General features: G+C 44.3%; 2 long non-coding RNA genes across 2 annotated transcripts; one reads left to right on the top strand and one right to left on the bottom strand.

Annotated features, from left to right (window-relative positions):
• The first annotated feature begins 288 nt into the window (after nt 1-288).
• On the top strand, nt 289-16582 carry LOC125752563 (uncharacterized). The gene is made up of 3 exons (XR_007402414.1): nt 289-965; nt 10136-10228; nt 15382-16582. It is a non-coding gene; the product is annotated as an uncharacterized LOC125752563 (long non-coding RNA).
• Nucleotides 4958-18259, bottom strand: LOC112654661 (uncharacterized). Its single transcript, XR_003133205.3, has 3 exons — nt 17589-18259; nt 5335-5401; nt 4958-5107 (listed from the first exon to the last, which is right to left on the bottom strand). It is a non-coding gene; the product is annotated as an uncharacterized LOC112654661 (long non-coding RNA).
• Between the last annotated feature and the right edge of the window lie 1232 nt (nt 18260-19491).

The following is a 19491-nucleotide window of genomic DNA, read 5'->3' as shown; positions in this document are numbered from 1 at the left end:
AGATGACCTTAGCGAATGGCACAGCCGGGACGCGGATCTGTGACGGCCGACTCCGGGGTTGCCCGCCAGGATCACTCGGGCAGAGATCATGCATGGGCTTGATCTTTCCTAAAATCAATATTTGTGTGGTAGTACGAGCGAAGGCAAGTAGATGGTTTAGGATGGAGCAGAACCGAAACAAGAAAGAACATGAAATAAGCTTGGGGAAGCTCGTAGAAGAGGAAGTGAATGAGCAGTCTCGATTTGGCTGCAGGGTTTTGTATCTGCGAGGATTGGGCCCACCAAATGCCACTGCAGAGCTCTGAAAAGGGAAACGCCATGATGAAAACTGTGCTGAAGGGAGGCTATTTGAAGAATTCAGCATCAGCAGAAATGGAAAATGAGCGTATTGGGATGAAGGGGAGTGGGGCTGGACGGAAAAGATGGTGAACATCAGAAGTAGCAAGCACTGGAAGGTTCTCAAGACCCTGGAAAGAACCAGTCGGACCGTGGGTGAAGAAGGAATCAGAAGCTACCTGCCAACAGCTCCTATCAAGTGTGCCAGACTGGTAGCAGGGCCAGTAACCGCCGGAATGCTGGGGGGCGGCTAAAGGTGACCCAGCCAGCTGCTGATACGTAAGACTTCAGGTGTCAATGATCAAGTGGAACTTCTTATGAGGAGTCGGTGGTATAAACCTGGAGACAAGTAAGAAGCGACTGCTAGAACTTTATATCTGAAAGCCATTTCTTTAGTTGGTGATCATGACAATGAGGAGAATTGAGAATTGCCCTTGCATGAAAAACACTGGGGAGGTCTACCCAGAAGCAGCCGGAAGGGGAACTCCAGCCAGGCGGGAGAAATCAAGGAGATAGTAAAGGTCTCAGCAAAGCAGAGCATCAGCCAACGTAGGAAGAGGAAAGAGGAATCACTAATCTACCCCATAAGATCTGCAAGTTTGCAAATACAGCCTCGTGGACTATGCCTGGTAAGCTTCGGTTGTCCAGCACGCATCCTCCTTGCTTTTGCTGACTTCTTATTGAATGGAGGCAATTCTAGGCTTAAAAGCACTCATACGGCTACAAAAAGATGGTTGGAGAATGGCAGGGTGTTGGAACTACAGTATTCTAAATGTGATTATAAAAGGCAGCAAAGCCAAAGCCCATTTTTAAGAGAGAGCCCATCACAAAAGAACAGGGGAAATGTTTGTGAAGGAGAAAGAGGAGAAGAAAGGTGAAAATAATAGTATCTCCGATCTTAGGCCAAGGTAGAGCAGAAAGATAGAAGTGCTGTTAAATGTAGCAAAATGATCAAAAAGGACAAGAACATACCAATAAATAAATAAATAAATAAATAAATAAATAAATAAGTAAATAAATAAACAAACCTTTTTATTTGATAATCAGGAAACCATAGAGGATAAGAAAGGGCAGTTTTGGGCAGGCCAGATAGCTCAGCAGTCTAGTGCCACCTTCAGCCCAGGGCCTGATCCTGGAGACCTGGGATCAAGTCCCAAGTCTGGCTCCCTGCATGGAGCCTGCTCTCCCTTTGCCTGTGTCTCTGCCTCTCTTTCTCTCTCTGTATCTCTCATGGATAAATAAGTAAAATATTTTTTTTTTAAAAAGGGTAATTTTTTAAAATCTTTATTTATTTATTTATTTTAGAGAGAGAGGGTGGGGCAAGGTGCAAAAGGCGAGGGAGAGAGAGAATCTCAAGCAGGTTGCTTGCTGAACTCAGAGCCCAATGAGGGGCTGAAAACATGCCCTGAGCTGAAATCAAAAGTCAGACGTCTAGCCACCTGAGGCACCCAGAAACTGTGAGAAAGGAAAATTTTAGTGAAGATGTGAAGACAGAGTGTATTGCTAAAAAGAGATGGTGGTTAGTAAAGGGAAAGAACAACTCCAAGAGACAGCAAAATAATGGAATGATGATCGTTAGGCAAACAAGATTGAATTTAATTGAAGAAGTAATTTTTTTAAAAGATTTTATTTACTTATTTATTTATTTATTTATTTATATTCAAGAAAGAAAGAGCACTGGGGAGAGGGGAAGACAGATATGGAGAAAGTGTTAAGTAGACTCTGCACTAAGCACAGAGCCTGATGTGGGGCTTGATTTCACAACCCTGAGCTCAGGACCTGAGCTGAAACCAAGAGCTGAACCCACTGAGCCACCCAGGCTTCCTAATCAAAAAAGCATTGAAGGGACATGTATTATATATGCATAGCATCATGTTAGGTGCAAAAAAAAAAAATCCTTTAAGAAGAAACAGTCAAAGGAAAGTAAGGGGTAGGAAAGATAGATGAGCATGGTGGTCCCCAAAAGGTTAACAGAAAGAACCAGAAGGAGCTGCTCAGCTGGCTGCTCAGGTGTGGTGGAGGCGACGTGGATGATGAACTGGGGTAAATGAAAAGCAGGAGCAGAGAAAAACTTCAGGTAGTTTGGCCTCAAAAGAGAATTGGTAATTGCTGATCAAGCACAAGATTGGCAACTCCAGTTAGGTTGTGGCTAAATGTAAGGCTGAAGTGGGGGGCAGGGAGGTGAGGGTGCAGGGTCTGCAAGACGTGCGAGCCGAGGTCAAGTGGCAGGGACAGGCCAGGTCGTCGAGAGTGACACGCTGTTTTTGAAGTCACAGCAGATGTGGATTCGAAATCTGGTCCTATCACCCTCTCATTATAGGACCTTAGGGAAATCACTCGATCCTTTGGAGCTCTAATTTCCCCTTTAGAAATAGCCATCCCATAGTGTTATTGCAAAAAGTACATGAGACAGGGCACCTGGGGGGCTCAGTTAGCAAGGCATCCAACTCGTGATTTGGCTCAGGTGGTGACCTCAGGGTCATGAGACCAAGCCCCACGCCCGAGCTCCCTGCTTAGCGGGGAGAGTCTACTTGTGCTTCTCTGCCTCTGCTCCTCCCCTTGGTTGCACGCCCACTCTCACTCTCTCAAATGAATAAATAAATCTCTAAAAAAAGGTATGTGAGTTAATGCCTGTGAAAGCAAGTGCCTGACATTCTGTAAGTACTTAATACATTGCCAATATTATACGAACATGAAGCACAGGGTAGAAACCAGGTGTGGCGGTACAAAGCTGGATTGCATCTAGACACCAAGTCTCTGTGGTTCCCAGGGGAACGAGTAAGGGAAGCAGGAATGAAGAGACCTCAGAGCTCAGCTTTCACTCAGGAGGGAGGGCTGGGAGATCATCTTTGATAGTTTCTAAAAGATACCATCAGTGGTGCTATCACGGGCAGTGCCCTACGCTTAGAGGCAGCGGAATAGCACTTCCATTTTAATGTATTTATTATTTTTTTATTTATTAAGCCAATACATATGATCTATATACAAAAGGATCTACATAGGAAATCCAGAAAGTATTAAAAGTGAGTTTAAAAAGTTATATAATTCGGTCCAAGTCCCTGCTCCACTGTGTTGGGTATACTTGGACCCAAGCTCGAGCTTGCTAATAAACCCTCGTGCGCTTGAAAAAATAAATAAATAAATAAATAAATTAAATAAATAAAATAAAAAGTTATATAATTCAATGCGTGGGAGATAACTACTATTAAAATGGTAGAGCAATTCCTTAGTTTTGTTTTCTCTCTCTCTCTCTCTCTCTCTCTCTCTATATATATATATATATATATGCATTTGGGGTAACAGACTGAATCTTATTTTTTTCACTTAACATCATTTCCTAGCTTCTCTCCATACTTCATCTTATGGGCATACCACACTTCATTTATCAACTTGTTTACTATTGAACATTTGCGAGTTTTCCACTTTCTGTATATAAGTCCTGGAGCAATATGAATATCTTTGCATCATTTATTTATTTTTTTAAAGATTGTATTTATTTATTCATGACAGACACAGGGACACAGGCAGAGGGAGACGCAGGCTCCTCCTGGGGATCCCGATGCGGGACTCGATCCCAGAATCCCGGGATCAGGCCCTGAGCCAAAGGCAGGTGCTCAACCGCTGAGCCACCCAGGTGCCCCATCTTTGCATCATCTAGAACAGTTACACGGTACCCTGTTGTGTTACTAAGTCTTAATTTACTTACCACTGAATCCTCTCCTACTTGACATTTTAATTTTTTTCTTTCTTTTTGATCTTTGTTATTGAAACAATATCATAATGAACATGCTTGTACATATTTGTGTGTGTGTTTGGAGATAAATTCCTTTTTAAAAAAAAAAAACTTAAAAAAAAACAAAACCCCAAACACTTGATCCAGAGAGCCAAATTTACCTCTAAAAGTTTGTCGATTTTCACCCATCCGTGGAACCTGACAGTGCCCATATCAACACATGTGCATCAATAATGAACGATGATTGCTTTCCTAGATTTATTGCCAACTTACTGACCAATGATTTTTGCTTTATTTTTCCTTTATTGTTTTATTAACAAAAGGTTGCACTCATAATTTTTTATTGGCCATTTGTTTTTCATAGAATCCTTCTTAAAACCCTTTTTAAGGCAAAGTATAACAACCACCAGAGCCTATTTTTAAGTACCATTACTAGAACGTCAGGAATAATGTTTTTTTGCACAGTTTACAAAGAGCTTTGTTCTGTTTTCTGCAGCCTTATAGCTGGAAACAGAAACATTTGGCTTCAAATCCCAATAGCTCTTCATTATTTAAAGGAGGGGATGGAAAACTCTAGAGGATATCTGAGACTATGTCAGTAACAGAGCCTGTGTTATCTTCTCGGTGCTAGTTCCCCGTCAGACTTCGGGGCGGTGCATTGAAGGGCGAGGTTGGGTAGACCCCCTGTGGTATATTTTTCTGTCCTGTATAATTAAGCTCCACCATTCTCTTCAAGTTGGACGTAAGACACTGGACAATGGAAGTGTGACTGGAATTAACTGTCAAACAAGGTAGTGGGTGCATTTCTTTTCTCATGGCTGGTGATGGTAAGGGTGGTGAACTGCAAGAATTTTTTTTTAAGATTTTATTTATTTATTCATGAGAGACACAGAGACAGAGAGAGGCAGAGACACAGGCAGAGGGAGAAGCAGGCTCCATGCAGGGAGCCCGACGTGGGACTTGATCCCAGGACCCTGGGACCACGACCTGGGCTGAAGGCAGACACTCAACCGCTGAGCCACCCAGGTGTTCCGGGAACTGCAAGAATTTCAAACAGAAACAATCTTATTCAATCTGATGGAAGAGACCACCAAGATCACTACAGTGAAATCTGATCCCCTACATTTCTCTGATTCTGGGAACTGATTCTTCCTCTTCTTACCCCTGAAGTTTACCTAAATGACCCCCAACAGGTTGATTCTGCTGTGGACACCTGTCAGAAAGGAGGCCAGCCTCAACCCTTGGAAACTGGAAAATTTCCTCACCAGGGGTTGGAGCTGTAGGCCAATAAAAATCCTGTACATGTCGGTAGGTAGGTTTTTTGCCTTGTGCCTTAGGAAACAGAGAAAGTTGGTCAGCAAGTAGAAAGAAGGTAGTAGATGAGAAATAGTACAAAATACTTCCTTGGTTCATTATGCTGCTGCAGGTTCTAGTTCCAGTCCTCTGGCACGAGTCTCTGCCTGTATCTTTATAATAAATTCTCTCAAAATCAGTCTCTGTTTATCTACCCTTTTACCTCTGGCTAGGGTTGGTTTCCACTACTGTGACAAGAGAATTCTAAACAATACAATCACCCAAATCCCTTTTCCTGTGACCCTACCTGTAAGTAAACAAATGCTGGTTATTTTAAACTGACAAGGAAAGGATCCATCTTCTCCCCTACAGCCTCGATGCCTTCCGCTTTCTTGTCTCTAGCAGAGCAAAATACTTGCAAACCATGCATTGTCATGTTCTCGGGAATGTAATCAATTCAATTGTAAATGTGATCAATTCAATTAGTAAGTGTTATCCACCCAATTGTAGGAAGACATTATTTTGTCATTGCCTTAAATAGTCCTCTTACTCAATTCTAAATCTTCTAAAGGGCGTTCCAATCACTTATTTTTCTAGGCACAGTCTTACATAGTAAAATAGGCATGTTTTGAGGCATGCTATTGAAAGATTTTCCTATTCAAAAATATTTCCCCTTTTGCGATGATGAAAACAGTCTGAACTCAGATAGTGGTGATGGTTGTACAACCTGGTAAATATATTTTTAGAAATCACAGAATTGTATATTTTAAATGGTGAATTTCATGGCATGTAAATTAAATCAAATAAAAATTAATAAAACCAAAACCAAAAGACACCAACAAAAATCCATCCCTAGTGAGTAATACATATTTAAATTAGATCATGATGTAATAAAATTAAATGTATTGATGATATAACACAGATAAAGGAAATCTGTCACCAACTGCCATCCCAGAATGTCTCTTTAACTCTACTACTGGAGAAATTGGTCCTTTACTTAAAGCATTGCCATGCCTGGAAACTCCCAATAGCAAATAAAAACTTCAAGGTTGTATAAAAACCACTATTGGCCTTTCACTCTTTTAGTTAGCTTAGCTGGTGAGCAGCAATTGCTTACAAGGATGTGAGGAAAGAAAATACGATGGGAAAGTATAGGTGCCTTTCAATGTGGACAGTTGATGGGGGAAGGCATAGTGGGGAGAAAGTGGGCAGTGGTCAGAGAATGCACGATATATCATGAGAGGTCCTGGACAGCCAGACGGTAGTGTTAGAGTTTGGGGTCTAGATAGAACAGTAGGGGGTCAGACTGGATTAGGGAAAAGAAAGAAGACAGAGGAGTGTCAAAAAGAACAGAAGTCCTCAGGGGGGGTAAGAAAGAACCCATACTTGATCTCCCTTATAATTGCCCCAGAGTGGATCCAGCCTGTTATCATCCTTCTAGAATCCTGAGCTTTCCATGGAAATCGCAAAGACAAATCTTAGAACAAAACTAAATTATTAATGGTCCTTAGGACAAAATGGCCTTTTTATCTCTCTGACAACACACTTGTTCTCCTTTGCTTGCTAACTGCTGATCACAGGGCTTACATTTCTCTTTGTTCTGCAAGTGGTACATGAACTTTCTAAATTCTCGCCATATCACCGAATGACAGGATGGCGTGTCCTCAGTGAGGTGTGATGGCTAAGCCGGAGATTCACAGGCAGCCAAGTACTAAGTTTTCACCAAGTCTGTTTCTATTCCAAACAAAGACTCTTCAGAAAACACCATGAAAATGAATCCTTTAGAAATAGTATTTACTAATCTTTAAGAAAAATAATTAAAATTGTATCAATGTTCCCATCCAAAACTAGAGTGAACTTACAGGTAGAGGATTAAGTAATGACTTTTAACCCAATACGTACACGGAGAGTTTAGGTAATATTACTTTCTCATCAAAACGTTTTGGGATAAATGTGACCTAGACTTTATCTTTGTCCATGTAAACAAATGCCTATGAGCCATGGATAAGTAAATGGAATTAGCAACTGCTTGAGAGAAGACCAATGAACGCAGTGGTTATGTACGGTTAGGTACTAAGATAGAATTGTTCTAGTAGTAACAGCTAAACTTCACTGAGTACTGACTATGAACCAGGATTTGTTCTAAGTATTTTACATATACTAACTCACTGAAAGTTTACCACAACTCATCAGATAGGCAGCATTATCATCTCCACTTACAAAATTAGGAAACAAGGAAAAACTGAGAGTTTTCCCTCTAAAGTCAGGAACAAGACGATGATGTCTACTCTCACTACTTTTATTCTACATAGCACTGGAAGTCCTCACCACAGCAATTAGACAACAATAAAAACAGGCATCCAGATTAGTAGAGAAGAAGCAAAACTTTCACTATTTGCAGATGACATGATAGTCTTTAGAAAAAAATCCTAAAGACTCCACCGAAAGACTGCTGGAACCCATCAAATGAATTCAATAAAGTTGCAGGATACAAACCTAAAGTGCAGAAATCTGTTGCATTTCTGTACACAAATCATGAAGCAACAAACAGAGAAATTAAGAAAACAATCCTATTTACAGTTGTACCCAAAATAATAAGATACATAGGAATAAACTTAATCAAAGAGGTCAAAAACCTACTCTGAAAACTATAAAACACTGATGAAAGAAATCGAAGATGACACAAAGAAATGGAAACACAATCCATGCTCAAGGATCAGAAGAACAAATATTGTTAAAATGTCTATACTACCCGAGGCAACCTACAGATTTAAGGCGATCCCTACCAAAATACAAAGAACATTTTTCACAGAACTGGAACAAATTATCCCACAATTTATACGGAACCACAAAAGACCCCGAATAGCCAAAGCTATTTTTAAAAAGAAGAGCAAAGTTGGAGGCATCATAATTCCAGACTTCAAGTTACATTACAAAGTTGTAGTAGTCAGAGCAGCATGGTACTGGCACAAAAATAGACACAAAGATCAATGCAACAGAACAGAAAACCCAGAAATAAACCCATAATTATATGGTCAATTAATCTTCAACAAAGTAGGAAAGAATATTCAATGGGAAAAACTCTATTAAATAAACAGAGCTGGGAAAACTAGACAGCAACACGCAATGGATGAAACTAGACCACTTTCTTGTACCATATGCAAAAATAAACTCAAATGGATTAAAGATCTAAATGTGAGATCTGAAACCATAAAAATCCTAGAAGAGAGCACAATGTCTCTGACATTGGCCCTGGCAACATTTTTCTTGACAGGTCTCCTGAGGCAAGGGAAACAAAAGCAAAAATAAACTATTAGGGCTACATCATAATAAAAAGCTTCTGCACAGTGAAGGAAACCACCAACAAAACTAAAAGGCAACCTGCAAAGTGGGAGAAAATATTTGCAAATGACATATCAGATAAAGGGCTAGTATCCAAAATATATAAAGAACTTATACACTTAACACCAAAAAACCCCCCAGATAATGAAAGTAAAAAATGGGCAGAAGACATGAACAGACATTTCTCCAAAGGAAAAAAATCCAGCTAGCCAACAGACAAATGAAAAGATACTCAAAATCACTGATCACCAGGGACATGCATGCAAATCAAAACTGCAATGAGATATCACCACAGAATGGCGAAAATCAGAATGGCTAAATGGCTAAAATCAACAACACAAGAAACGACAGGTGTTGGCAAGGATGTGGAGAAAAAGGAACCCTGTTGCACTGTTGGTGAGGATGCAAACTGCTGCAACCACTGTGGAAAACAGTGTGGAGGTTCCCCAAAAAGTTAAAAATAGAGCTACCCTATGACCCAGCAATTGCATTACTGGGTATTTATCCAAAAAATACAAAACCACTAATTTAAAGGGATACATGCACCCTGATGTTTACAGCAGCATTACTTACAATAGCCAAATTATGGAAACAGCCCAAGTGTCCATTGATAGACAAATGGATAAAGAAGACGTGTGTATGCATATATATAATATATAATGTTATTCAGCCATGAAAAGAATGAAATCTTGCCATTTGCAATGACATCAATGGAGCTAGAGTGGAGTGCTAAGCAAAATAACTCAGAGAAAGACAAATATTATATGATTTCACTCATATGTGGAATTTTAAAAACAAAACAAGCAGAGGGAGAAAAAAGGAGAGAGTCCAACCAAGAAACTATAGATGAACAAACTGATGGTTACCAGAAAGTGGGGGGCAGGGGTGGGGAGATGGGTGAAATAGGTGACGGGGATTGAGGAGTGCCCTGGGATGAGCAGTGGGTGTTGTACGGAAGTGCTGCAGCACTATACTGTACACCCAAAACTAATAGAACACTGTATATTAACTAGACTGGAATTAAAATACATTTTTTTAAAAAAATGGGAAATGAAGGTACCAGCCTGGTGGTGAGAGGAGTAAAATAAGTTGCAGGGAGATTCCGAAATTAAAGTCAAATTAAAGAAGGCAAGCGGGTTTGGTTAGTTCTATGTACCCTTTCCCTAGAAATTCTCCTTCTAATGTTAAAATTTGGAGGTTCTGGGTTTTGCCTCATATGTCAATTCTAGGGTATGTGACCTCAAATGCCTTGCCCAAATCCCCTAGGACTGTCATGATTCTGTATGAAATTTGTGGGTATAAATCTAGAACCTCCTCGACTGAAGTACCTAAAAGCAGTAGTAAGGACTTCTGGCTTTATTCAGAGTGAGATGGCAAGCCATGTGAGCATTCTGAGCAGAGGAGTGTCATGATTTTATTTTTGTTTTTCAGAGATCGCTCTGGCTGGATATGTAGAAAAGAGATTGGGATGAGAACAAGGATCGAAACAGAGAAAGTAATTAGAAAGCCACTGAAATAGTCCAGGTGAGAAGTAATTATGGTCTAGATAAGGGAGGGGTAGAGAAGATAATGGGAAATAGATTTTTTAAATATATTTTAAATATAAAGCCATAGGATTTGCTCATGGCTTAATCATGGGCTATCTATCTCCAAGTTTATTGGCCTTAAAAACTGATTGAAAAGAGTCTTTCTATTCAATAACATGGAGAAATCCATGGAGAAGGATAGAAAATTAAGAATTCCTTTTTTGGATATTTTAAGTGTGAGGTGCCCTTTAGACATTCAACTGACAGTATTTAATAGGCTTTTAAATACACGAGTCTGTGCTGCAGAAGAGAAGTACCTTTGTTTTTTTTCTTCCTCCTCCCACCATGTTCTCAGGCAAAGATCTCACTCATATCAAGCTACAAATTAAGATGGAAATTTTACACATTCTCCTTTTAGAAAGAGTTTCATTTCAATAAGGGACAAAGTGTTATGCCATTTTCTGGTGGCAAAATTTCAGACATTCATACTACTCCAATCTGGGGTGAATAAAAAGGGCGTGTAAGTGCTGCCTGGGTCGTACCACAGAAGTAAGTGGGTGTTTATAATACTTTATAGTCACTCCTATAATAATCTCAGTGTTTAAGCAGCAGACATACATATAGAAATGTCAGTGAGTATTGACATTTTACCACTTTGCAAAAGAAATCTCTTGGATTGAATGTTCTTAGATTAAGCGGGTAGTTGGTAAAATTGTACTTAAGATAAATTCACTTCCTTTTGCTTCCTTTTGAATGATTTTTAAATATGGATGAAGAGGGACAGGTAGGTAATGTTTTCACAAGCTGAAATTTTATCAGGAAATACACGAAAACATTAAAACCACAGCACCATATCAGAATGTGTGAAAAAATACAGTGTACAGGAGATGTCTTAGACTTTAAGACCTGAATTTCCTTTATAAAATACACTTAAAGTTAACTGTGTTTCTCCATACCTAAATTTTATTTCTATAATTGGATTTATAGCTGGAAAGAAAAGAACAGTCTCTAAAATGCTCCAACAGAAAACATTGCCAAAAACAGTCATTTTATTTTATTTATTTTAAAGATTTTATTTGTTCATTTGAGAGAGAGAAAAAGAGAGAGCACGAACAAGGGGAGGAGCAGAGGGGGAAAGATTCTCAGGAAGACTACTCTATGCTGAATGCAGAGCCTGATGCAGGGCTCCATCTCATGCCCCCCGAGGTCATGACCTGGGCCGACACCAAGAGTCGGATGCATAACTGGCTGAGCCACCCAGACACCCCTTGTCATTTTATTTTTATTTTTATTTATTTCATGTTTTATTTTTGTTATTTTATTTTTATGTTATTGTTCGTTATTCCCAAATGTTCTTCCGAATAAAAACCCTTATTATATCTTGCACTGATTTTGGGGTGCTGCGTTTAACTAACATAAATAAACACAATACTTTACAAAATACACTTAAACATACGCTGTATTTATCTAATTGATCTGTACAACAATCTTTTGGAGCAAGTGTTATTAATATCCCCATTTTGCAGGTGACAAAATCTGAGGCTCAGAAAAGGCGAAATGATATGCCTAAGATTATACAATCAATTGATGGTTTTAAACTAGGCTGCAGTTTGGTTCTTCGGATCCCTATCATGCTGCTGCTCTAGATTTCTCCTCCCAAAGCACGATTGCCATTCAAATTTCATCCATTTTCCTTTTCCTTGAAGCAGGAACTTTTCTATTAATAGAGGCCTTTTCAAGAAAGTACACCTGCCCTTGCCAAGATACTTACCCTACCCAGAGTGAAAGAACAATCAGATGTTTTCTGTGAGCCTAGCAGAGGAAGGGAAGAGCTTGCCTGTCCAGGCCATTTGTCCCTCTTTCTCCCCAATTTCCTTCTTCAACCTTGCAACTCCCACCCAGATCTAGGTAACGGCTGCTTTAAAGTCCTTTTTATTCCAACACCTGAGTCATCTCATAGATGACCTCTGCTGTTTGCCTTTCCCTTGAGAGTGGCTGACATTTTTCTGGTCAAGTAATTTTAGATTGTGTCCTGGAGATTACAGATGTTATAGAGACTCTGGATTTTATTATATTTCTCTTAACAGTGTTGCCAGTTTTGTTTTAGCAGGTAATGAATTTGGTTGACTCAAACTGCAGATTTTGTCTCCCCTGTGGCAGCTGGCAGCTCAAGTCTCACCTCTGTTCTTTCATGGTTAGCTGCCCCGCTTGCAGTCTGACACCAGGCATAGTTTGGGAGTCAGCCTGGATATCTTGGGTAAAATTTGTGCACAAAATTTTGGGCTCCCTCCTCTAGCTCTTGCCTTTCTGAGATTCTTCCTCATGTTCTCTGTGCCCCCTATTTGCCCCAAACTTATTCTTCGTATCAGAAATACGCTAGCTTTCCACTGGTGTTTCAGCTGCCATGTGCCCTCAAATGACTGTGGCCTGAACTCAGGGAAAAGCTGCAAATAAATAGGAAACTCATGCTGTCATAGTCTCTTCCTTCAAGTTTCAACTCACGCTAAAACCTCCTGCTCCTGTCCACTCGTTACAGGTAGTTGTTTTTCTATTTTTTCTGTAGTTTATAATTGTTGTCTGCAGGAAGTTCGATCTGTTAGTTCGCTATGCCAGATTAGAAGCATAATTCCCCATATAGATCTCCATTTCAGTTATCTGTTGCATCAACCCAAAATTCGGTGGCTTAAAATAAAACAATTATTTGCTCACAATTCTGCAACTTGGGCTGGACTTAACTGGGTGGTTCTTCTCCATGCAGTGTTGGATGCAGCCATCTGGAGGCTTGAATGGGGCTGAAAATCCAAAATAGCTCCACTCACATGCCTGACACCTCAGATGGAATGGCTGGAACAGCTTGGGGGCTGATCAGATGGCTCTCTTTTTGCTTTCCTCCGAGCAAGATAGTTGGGCCTCTTTATGTTGTGGCTTAATGTTTCAAATGGAAGCATTCCAAGAGCACAAGCCCCAATATACAAATATTTACAGAGCCTCTGTTTGCATCACACTTGTTAATGTACAATTGGCCCAAACAAGTCACATATCTAAGCTAAGAGTCCGTGTGGGAAAGGATTACGCAAGAACCGTAGGGCCCACTGAGGCCACCAGTGTAATAGTCCACCGTAGTCTCTCAGGCATCTTTCTACCACCAAGTTAGAGCTTGCTTCTCCCCACGCTCTTTGCCTCAAGGATCTTTCTCTATCATGTGTTCCTCTGTTTCCTATATCCTCACCCCCCCCCCCCCCGATTCTTTCCATCGGTATGTAGATGATCTCCACATCTTCCTCTTAAAATAACCCAGAACTCGTCTTTAACCTAGTACCCTATCTCTTATTACCCCTCACAGCCCAGCTTCTTAAACCAGTTGTCCCAGTCACCTGTTTCCAGTTCTCCGTCCTGTGATTATTTCATACCGTAGATGTAGATGATGCGGCTTCACTCACACAGCTGCGTCGGATTGCTCTTGCCAGGATCGCTCACACCCTTTTGTTGCTAAATATGGATGTGGCTTGGTTCTTTGAGTTAACTTTCAACAGCAGTGAGCAACGTGGGAACATTGCTTACCTCCTTGAAACACTCTCACCTAGACTCAGCTTACTTTACCTCGACAGCACAGTTCCTTGCTGCTCCATTTATTACACGCCCATTTTTGAAGTGTTGTCATCCCTAAGGTCTTATCTTGCGCTCTCTTCTTTTTCGCTCTAAACATTCTTTCTTGTCATCTCATCCTTTTCAGGGCCTTTAATTACCACCTATATGCTGACACCTCCTGAACCTAAATCTTTGGCCCAGATCTCTCTCCCTTGGCTTCAGAAATATGCATCCAATTACCTACTCAACATTTCTGCTTGCTTATCCCACATCTCATGGGGATAAAGTCATCCCAACTCTCTCCAAAACCATCTCTCTTCTTGTGACCACTCTCTTCACGACCAACACCGTCAGTGACCCCAGTCAGACACCTGAGTATCCTTTTGCCTCCCTTTTACCTGCTCCCACTCCTCTCCAACCAATAGCGCTCCAACTCCAAGTAGATCAACCACCAATGATCTTGTGTGCATTTCTGCCAGACTCTTATCTGACGTCCCTGAATATACGGTCAGGCTTCCTGCAGGCCACATGCGCATCCCAGTCCCCCAGACACACATATACGAAAGCTGTTTATCACAGAGAATCCAGAATGATCTTTCTATTATGAAGTTTATTCACTTGTTTTAAATCCCTCCACGGGTCCCCAACACCTGTAGAATAAAATCTCAACTCCTAGTAAGGTGACAAGGTCCTTACTGATGTGGCACCTACTGCTCAAAGCTCCTTTTTTTCTCTCTAGTTCTCTTCAACTTCCCCTCAAATCTTCTCCCTTCACTCATTTTCCCGCTGCTGCTTTTCCCAGGACACAACCTCACTCACCCCGACGCCGGAAATCCAACATGCTCTCTCCGAGGTTAGACTAATTGGCTGTTCTATCCCTCGGATGTGTGACCCTGAGCACTTTACCTGACCTCTGTGTGCTTTACTTTCTTATCTGTAACATCAGAACAGAAGGGGCATCTCCTTCACAAAGCTGTCGTGAGAATAAACCGAGGTAAAGTGTGCAGACTCCTTGGCATCGTGCCTACATATAACAAATACGTAACACTGGAGCTGTTCTTATTTGTCTCCAGCCACACGACTACTTTTAGTTCTTCAAGCTGCTTATTCTTTCCCTTCGTTCTGAGCCACTTGTGGGCTGTTCCCTCGGCCTAGAATATTCTCCTTCCCCCCCCCACATCCTCCCATTCTCCTTCACAACCTCCCCCTCTACCACCACCATCCTCTGACTACCCTTTGCCTGGCCAGCCCTTACTCATACCTCGAGTGTTAGTTTGGATATCACTTTCCACTAGAAGCCTCCCTTCCAAACCACCGTTATAGTATGTATCACACTGAATCATCATCTCCTGTTTATTTCTTTGCATCTCACAAGATTGGAAATTCTGTGAGTACTTTTCTTTCTCACTCTCTTCCTGTGATGGACTGAATTCTGTGCCCCCCAAAATACATATGCTGAAGTCCTAATTCTCAATACCTCGGAATGTAGTTGTATTTAAAGATACGTTCTTTAAAAAACAAAACAAAAAGCTAATTAATCCAGTATAACTGGGATCCTTATAGGATGAGGAAATTTGGACACAGAGACATATGTGCACAGAAGGAAGATCGTGTGAGGACCGGGGAGAAGAGAGCCATCTAAGTCGTCTACACCAAGAAGAAAGGCCTCAGAGATACCAACTCTGCCAACACCATGGATTTCTCCAGAACTGTGAGACAGTGTTTCTATTGCTTAAACCACCCAGTCTATACTTTGTCAGCAGACTAATACACTTCCTTGTGTAGGATCTAGCAACATGCCTTGCGAACACAAAAGCTCAGAAATGTTTGTTTCATGAAAACAAATCATCCCATTTTCTCCAATCCTATTAGAGGAGTTGGAGATGAGTTGGAGTAACAGTAATGAGCTAAGCCTTCTTTTCGAGACCAAAGACACTACAGAAACATGAGATTAAACCAACATCTAAATCTAAACACCAAGTTTCAAATACTGGAAAATCACTTCCCTCTTCTTCCCCTTTCAGAAACAGAAGGCAGGAAATCTTGAAAGTTGTTTATAAACAGCTGAAGCAAAAGAGAGTATTTACAATGCCTATATTCCAAGCAATTTTGCTTTTGAGTGACTTCATCACTGTTATTTAGCTAATGGGGGTGTGTACTTGAAAAAGCCACCACAAGCGCTAGGGTTCCTGCAGCAGTCATCAGATACCTTCAAGTCCTTGACGTACCCAGGAGCAGCATGGAAATGTGCGTCTGTGTGGAGGGGGGCGGAGATAAATATTCCAATAGATTCTATTGCTAGGAAGCAACTTCCATTCCCTCCTTAACTTTCTCTTGATGGGCTAAGACAACCCAAAGCAGAGAATCAAATAAAATGATTCTTCTATCTTTAGTATGTGGCTGTGTTAGTATGTAAAAGTTTTTTAATCTTTCTCTCAAGCAAAAAATGAGGATTCCTAAAATTTACAGAGTCCATTTGAACATAATAGCTGCTGCAAAATTACAAGGATGAATGGGAACTCAAAATCTGCAATGAGGGGATCCCTGGGTGGCGCAGAGGTTTGGCGCCTGCCTTTGGCCCGGGGCACGGTCCTGGAGACCCGGGATCGAGTCCCACGTCGGGCTCCCGGTGCATGGAGCCTGCTTCTCCCTCTGCCTGTGTCTCTGCCTCTCTCTCTCTCTCTCTCTCTATCATAAATTAAAAAATTAAAAAAAAATCTGCAATGAAATGGGTCTCTTTAAAGATTTTATTTATAAATTTATTCGAGAGAGAGAGAGAGAGAGAGAGCAATCACACACAAGTGTGGAGTGGGGGGGAGGCAGAGAGAGAGAGAATCTCCAGCAGGTTCCATGCTGACCCCAGAGCCCCAGCAGGGCTCAACCTCACCACCCTGAGACCATGACCTGAGCTGAAAGCAAGAGTTGGAAGCCCAACCAACTGAGCCACCCAAGTGCCCCGCAGTGAACCCATTTCATATTGCTTTGCATTTAGTTTAAAATCCTCAACCAAAAAAAAAAAAAAAAATCCTCAACCATCTAAGATTTAGATAAAGGCAGTAGCGAAGAAAATGGTCTAAAAAAAAAAAAAAAAGAATCAGTGTGCGACATTGATTTCTAGACAACACAGCAACCTTATTATTACTTCCTAAAATGGTAATTTTAAAATAATTTCAGAAAACTGGGATCCCTGGGTGGCGCAGCGGTTTAGCGCCTGCCTTTGGCCCAGGGCGTGATCCTGGAGACCCGGGATCGAATCCCACGTCGGGCTCCCGGTGCATGGAGCCTGCTTCTCCCTCTGCCTATGTCTCTGCCTCTCTCTCTCTGTGTGTGACTATCATAAATAAATAAATAAATAATAATAATAATTTCAGAAAACTGAAAACCTTGTCTCTCGTTGGAAACACCTGCCTTCCCTTTGGTGCGGTTGTGGGTGTCTGGGTAGCGTGTTTATCCTGAAAACCATGACTTTGATGCTGCATGTACTTTTTTTTATTGGTGTTCAATTTGCAACATACACCATAACCCCCAGTGCTCATCCCATCAAGGGCCCCCTCAGTGCCCGTCACCCAGTCACCCCCACCCCCACCCCATCTCCCCTTCCCCCACCCCTTGCTCGTTTCCCAGAGTTGGAGTCTCTCAGGGTCTGTCTCCCTCTCTGATATTTCCCACTCATTTTTTCTCCTTTCCCCTTTATTCCTTTTCACTATTATTTATATGATGAGGCCAAGTGATGAGGCCATATGATGTCTGTCCTTCCCCGACTGACTTACCGCACTCAGCATCATCCCGTCCAGGTCCCTCCACGTGGAAGCACATGGTGGGTATTTGTCGTTTCTAGTGGCTGAGGGATGTCCCACTGTCGCCACAGCCCCCCGCTTCTCTGCCCATCACCTGTCCGTGGGCCCCGAGGCTCCCCCCCAGGGTGGCTGCCCTGGACGTCGGGGCGGTGAGCGTCGGGGTGCAGGGGTCCCGGCGTTGCCCTGCCCGTGTCTTTGGGGTAAGCCCCCAGGGGGCTGCACACCCTGTAACTCCGGTGTGGCTGCGTGACTTTGGCCAAGTCCCCTGGCTTACCTGGGCCTCGGTTTCCTTTCCCGTGAAGTGCGGGTACTTTCAACCCAGGCTTTAATGAGACAACATTTATAAAACAGCCACTGATACCTCTCTGTAGTGGACAGCTGATAAATGTGTATCTCCTTTCTCCGCTTTCCTTCTTTTTTTATATAAGATTTTATTTGCTTATATTTATTTATTCATGCGCCAGAAAGAGAGTGAGCCGCAGGCCCCGAGCGGGGCTCCATCCCGGGCCCCCGCGCCGTCCCGACCACGAGGAGGAGCGCGTTACCCACGGGGGCCCAGCGCCGCCCAGCGGGCTACGGGAGCACCGCGCCCCTAAGCGCAGGTGGGCAGAGCCGCCCGTCGTTCGGCCGCGGCGGAGCCAGGCGGTTCCTGGACTTCCTGGGGAGCAGCCCCGAGCCGCCCCGAGACGTCCCGAACAGCCCCGAGCCGCCCCCGAGCCTCTCCGAGCAGCCCCGAGCCCCGAGCCGCCCCGAGCCTCCCCGAGCAGCCCCGAGCCCCGAGCAGCCCCGAGCCGCCCCCGAGCCTCCCCGAGCCGCCCCCGAGCCTCCCCGAGCAGCCCCGAGCAGCCCCGAGCAGCCCCGAGCCGCCCCGAGCAGCCCCGAGCCCCGAGCCGCCCCGAGCAGCCCCGAGCCCCGAGCAGCCCCGAGCAGCCCCGAGCAGCTCCGAGCCCCGAGCCGCCCCGAGCCTCCCCGAGCAGCCCCGAGCCCCGAGCAGCCCCGAGCCGCCCCGAGCAGCCCCGAGCCCCGAGCCGCCCCGAGCAGCCCCGAGCCCCGAGCAGCCCCGAGCCGCCCCGAGCCTCCCCGAGCAGCCCCGAGCCCCGAGCAGCCCCGAGCCGCCCCCGAGCCTCCCCGAGCCGCCCCCGAGCCTCCCCGAGCAGCCCCGAGCAGCCCCGAGCAGCCCCGAGCAGCCCCGAGCAGCTCCGAGCCCCGAGCCGCCCCGAGCCTCCCCGAGCAGCCCCGAGCCCCGAGCAGCCCGAGCCACCCCGAGCAGCCCCGAGCAGCCCCGAGCCGCCCCGAGCCGCCCCGAACAGCCGCGAGCCCCGAGCAGCCCCGAGCCCCGAGCAGGCCCGAGCCCCGAGCAGGCCCGAGCCCCGAGGACCGTGGGGCGAGGTGCGGGCGCCGCGGGGGCACCCCTGGGTTGGCGGCCCAGAGGTGGCCCGGCCGCGGCGCTAAGCTGGTCGGGGAGGACCCGCGTGATGGGTGCGGGGCGGAGGGCCGGGCACCCACGTCCTGCTCGGCCCCAGCCACGAAGCTAAGCTGAAAAGCGCGACGCAGGACGCGGGGTTGTTGGTGCTCCTGCGGGAGGAGGGCAGCGCGGAAGGGGCCGGCTCGCTCCCGCGCATCCTCGGCCTCCAGGGGGCTCCGTGGGCACCCGCCGCGGGTGGGCACCTGCCCCGAGGTGGGGTCCTGCCGCGAGGTGGGGTCCTGCCGCGAGGTGGGGCCCTGCGGACCCCGGGAGGCCAGAGGCCAGGGAGACCCCGGGGGCGCCGTCTTCCTCCCGGGAGCCGCACCTCTGACCCCCATTACCCTATGCCCCTCCCCCATTCCCCTGTCTCCCACCCCTCCCATCCCCCTCTCCCACCGCCTTCTCTCCCAC

This window comes from Canis lupus, chromosome 15 (genome assembly GCF_003254725.2).
Source record: "Canis lupus dingo isolate Sandy chromosome 15, ASM325472v2, whole genome shotgun sequence".
NCBI classification, from domain to species: Eukaryota; Metazoa; Chordata; class Mammalia; order Carnivora; family Canidae; genus Canis; species Canis lupus.
The sequence above is the reverse complement of the archived record's forward strand: the minus strand, read 5'-3'. Positions and strand labels throughout refer to the sequence as shown.